Raw genomic sequence first — 4,677 nt, 5'->3', positions numbered from 1 at the left:
GGGGTGCTATGAGTGTGGGGAGTTAGATCATTGGGCCTGCGAGTGTCCCCACCGCAGGTTAGCCTTACTCGCTCCACAGGCAGCTAGGCATGTGCCAGCGCCAGCACCTCCCTCTAGAGGCAGAGGCCAGGGACAGGACCGTAGGGGTGGTCACCAGGGTATACGGGGTGGTCCCCGAGGAGGAAGGTTAGGGGGCAGAGCCGATACACAGGGTAGGGGAGCCCAGGCCCACTTTTATGCAGCTCCAGCTAGAGCAGATGCTGAGACCTCGGACGATGTGATCACAGGTACAGTGTTATTATGCCATCAGCGACTTTATGCCAAGTTCTCATTCTTGGGGCACGTGGTGTCTAAGGATGGCATTATGGTAGATCCCGCTAAGATTGAGGCCATTCGTGATTGGGCTAGGCCCACCTCTGTGACTGAGATTCGTAGCTTCGTCGGATTGGCAGGCTACTATAGGCGTTTTGTTGAGGGATTTTCTACAATAGCAGCGCCTTTGACTCGGTTGACTCGCCAGGATGTTCCGTTTGTGTGGTCGGAGGAGTTTGAGAGGAGCTTTCTGAGGCTTAAGGAGTTGCTTACCACCACTCCTATATTGACTCTTCCAGTTGAGGGAGAGGGGTTTACTCTTTATTGTGATGCATCCGGCATTGGTTTGGGTTGTGTACTGATGCAGCAGGGCCGCGATATTGCTTATGCGTCGAGGCAGCTTAAGTCGCACGAGCGCAACTACCCCACTCATGATTTGGGGTTGGCGGCAGTGGTTTTTGCGCTTAAGATTTGGAGGCATTACCTGTATGGAGTTTGATGCGAGATCTATACTGATCACTGGAGCCTTCAGTACATTGACAGCGCCGTTGGATTGAGCTCCTGAAGGACTATGACATCTCTATTCTCTACCATCCGGGCAAGGCAAATGTAGTAGCAGACGCCTTGAGTCGGAAGGCAGTGAGTATGGATAGTCTAGCTTTTCTTTCTACTACGGAGCGACCATTAGCTTTGGACATCCAGTCCTTAGCTAACCGGATGGTACGGCTTGATATCTCTGATTCCCGATGTGTACTAGCTTATGTGGATGCTCAGTCATCTCTGTTGGATCGGATTCGCAGCCATCAGTTTGAGGATGAGGACTTAATGGCACTTCGAGATCGAGTTTTGGGTGGTGACCCTGGCCTGGATACCTTGGATTTAGATGGGGTCTTAAGATTTGGTGATCGACTTTGTGTTCCAAGAGTTGGGGGTTTGATTCAGATGATTCTTACCGAGGCCCTTGACTCCAAATATTCTATTCATCCGGGCATAGCTAAGATGTGTCGGGACTTGAGACAACACTACTGGTGGAGCGGCATGAAGAGAGATATTACGGATTATGTATCGCGTTGCTTGAGTTGTCAGCAAGTTAAGGCCGAGCATCTGAGGCCTGGTGGTGAACTTCAGAGATTACCCATTACTGAGTGGAAATGGGAGAGGGTCACCATGGACTTCGTTGTAGGATTATCCCGCACTTGCCGTGGTCTTTATAGTATTTGGGTCATCGTGGATCGATTGACCAAGTCAGCAAACTTCATTCCTGTCCATACTTCCTAAAGTGCTGAGAGGTTAGCCCGTATCTACATTCGAAAGGTGGTTCGTCTTCATGGTGTGCCTGTTTCCATCATCTCAGACCGGGGACCACAGTTCACATCTAGCTTCTGGAGGACCTTCCAGGATGAGTTTGGTACCCGTGTTGACCTTAGTACAACTTTCCACCCGCAGAATGATGGTCAGTCGGAGCGCACGATTCAGGTTCTTGAGGACATGTTGCGGGCTTGTGTTATGGATTTTGGGGGTCAGTGGGACCAGTATTTGCCTTTGGCAGAGTTTGCGTACAACAACAGCTACCACTCGAGTATTCAGATGGCCCCATTCGAGGCCTTAAATGGTAGGCGTTGTCGCTCTCCAGTTGGTTGGTTTGAGTCTACAGCGCCCAGGCCGCACGGTACAGACTTGATGCGATAGGCTTTAGATCATGTGAGGGTGATTCAAGATAGGCTCAGGACAGCCCAGAGTAAACATCAGAGTTATGCAGACCTTAGGCGTCGACTGTTGAAATTTGCTGTTGGTGATAGAGTATTCCTCCGTGTGTCGCCCATGAAGGGTGTAATGAGATTTGGGAGGCGGGGAAAGCTTAGCCCCAGGTATATAGGTCCTTTTGGAATATTGAGGACAGTTGGAGAGGTCACATATGAGTTCGCTTTGCCCCCGGCCTTTTCAGCTATTCACCCAGTTTTTCATGTTTCGAAGTTGCGCCGGTATGTTCCAGATGAGTCCTATGTGATTCAGTATTATGCAGTTGACTTGGATGACATTTTGAGATACATTGAGGAGCCAGTTGCTATTTTGGCCAGAGATGTCAGACGGTTGCGTTCCAGAGCCATTCCTGTGATTGAGGTCCATTGGAGACATCGTCCAGTTGAGGAGGCTACCTGGGAGACCGAGCATGAGATGCGGGCGCAGTTCCACGGCTTATTTGAGCCTTCAGGTACTTCTTGACTCTTACTTTCGCGGACGAAAGTTTTTTTAGTAGTGGATATTGTAATGACCCTCCAGGTCATTTTTAAATTAAAGCATTCATTCCATCGTTTAGAGCGTTCCTGTAGCGACCCCAGGTCATTTATGACTTGCTGGCACTGACTGTTCGATCGCCTGGTCGTTCGTTTGCGTTTTAGGCCCGTTTCCCTGTTTTGGAGATTTTATAACTTGAAAAGTTGACTTTGGTGAACATTCTTGGAAGACGTGCTCAGATGAAAATTCTGACAGCTAGGTTAGCTTCGGAATATCAATTTTTGTCTAGAACGACCCTTTGTTCACTTCCCGAGGCTTTAGGTGCCCGTTGTGGAATCTGGCTAAAAACGATACTGGGTGTGGGACCCAATTTTCATCTAAGCGATCTCCAATGGAAATTCCCACTTCACCGTTGAGTCCGAAATATCATTTCCAATCAGATTCCGTATATGGTTTGTATTTTTACGATTCCGAACGAGTCCGAAATATAAGTTTGAAAAGTTGTTGAATTCTAACGCGGTGGTCACACGGCAGAGCCACGCGACGCCACGTGGCAACGTTGTTGAAAATTTCCAGATTTAAGAATAATTTTCGTCCATTTTTTTCCCCTCATCTTCAAACATAGATATCTCCTCCATTTTAAGCTCAAATTAGGTGATTCAAAAGGCTAATTTCAAGATAATTTCGTGGGGAATCTGGAGGTGAGCTTAGAAACGCGAGGGGAGGCTTCGTTTGAGGTAAGGAATCGAATTTAGCTACTGCTAGAGTGATTTTTCGGAATGAATTGTTGTTGAACTTTGAAAGGTTAGATCTTGATCATCTTAGGTCCGTTTTGAGTCATTCTTGAGGTTAACTTGTAGAGTTTTTCGCAAGGATCGTCGTGGTATAATCTGTTTGGTTTGGAAGGGTCTCGTTTTTCCAGAAATTGGTGATCAAGGGGCTGCCAAGTCGTATGTCAAGACTTATTAATGATTTTAATTGTTGGGGCTGATTTGCTATGTTTTAGGCATCTTTTTGTGCTAAATTTTGGGGTATTAGTTTAGTAAGGTATTTGGGACGTTTTCACGGATTCGTTTTTGGGATTCCAATTGTGGGTCCCACAATCCCGTTTTAGATCCAATTTTGGGTCCGTCTCCAAAAAATATAATTTTGGTGTCAACATATTCGTAATGACGAGGTGATTAACCTTTTGATAGTGGGGAAGCATTCGGAGACCGTTCGGAGGGGAAAAGCTTCGGTACCGTGAGTTGGAGCACGCATGATCGGCTTTCAGGTAGGCTATGGCTTCTCCTTCGTGAGATTGAGCATGTTTAGGCAATTTTTTATTGATTTGCTAGAGTATGGACGGGTTCCGGTGTCGAGGATGCTAAATTTCTATAATTCCTGCCTTAGCCATTATTTCGAGAAATTGTTGAATTATGACAGCATGACTCTTGATATTATTGAACATCCATACCTTGTGGTGTATATGATAATATTGATTTGAAGTATGTTTGGCCTTGGTCTTGGCTAAGACTAGTGTTGCCACAGACTTGCGAGGTTTCGGATGCCGTTAGGCAGTAGAACTTTTTCCGACGTCGTTTCGGGCGGTCAGCTCCTTGTAGACTGATATAGCAGACATGAGTCTGAAATTCTGAGCCTTAGCTAGGCGGTAACTCAGCTTATGACCTTGTATCCATAATGCCCTGCTTTTCTATTGGCTACAGTACCCGGTTAGAGTCCGTGGTCCAGCTTACCTGTGATCTGATTTTGGCTACAGTACCCGGTTAGAGTCCGTGGTCCAGCTTACCTGTGATCTGATTTTGGCTACAGTACCCGGTTAGAGTCCGTGGTCCAGCTTACCTGTGATCTGATTTTGGCTACAGTACCCGGTTAGAGTCCGTGGTCCAGCTTACCTGTGATCTGATTTTGGCTACAGTACCCGGTTAGAGTCCGTGGTCCAGCTTACCTGTGATCTGATTTTGGCTACAGTACCCGGTTAGAGTCCGTGGTCCAGCTTACCTGTGATCTGATTTTGGCTACAGTACCCGGTTAGAGTCCGTGGTCCAGCTTACCTGTGATCTGATTTTGGCTACAGTACCCGGTTAGAGTCCGTGGTCCAGCTTACCTGTGATCTGATTTTGGCTACAG

This window comes from Solanum tuberosum, unplaced genomic scaffold (assembly GCF_000226075.1).
Source record: "Solanum tuberosum cultivar DM 1-3 516 R44 unplaced genomic scaffold, SolTub_3.0 scf00218, whole genome shotgun sequence".
NCBI lineage: Eukaryota > Viridiplantae > Streptophyta > Magnoliopsida > Solanales > Solanaceae > Solanum > Solanum tuberosum.
The sequence above is the reverse complement of the archived record's forward strand: the minus strand, read 5'-3'. Positions refer to the sequence as shown.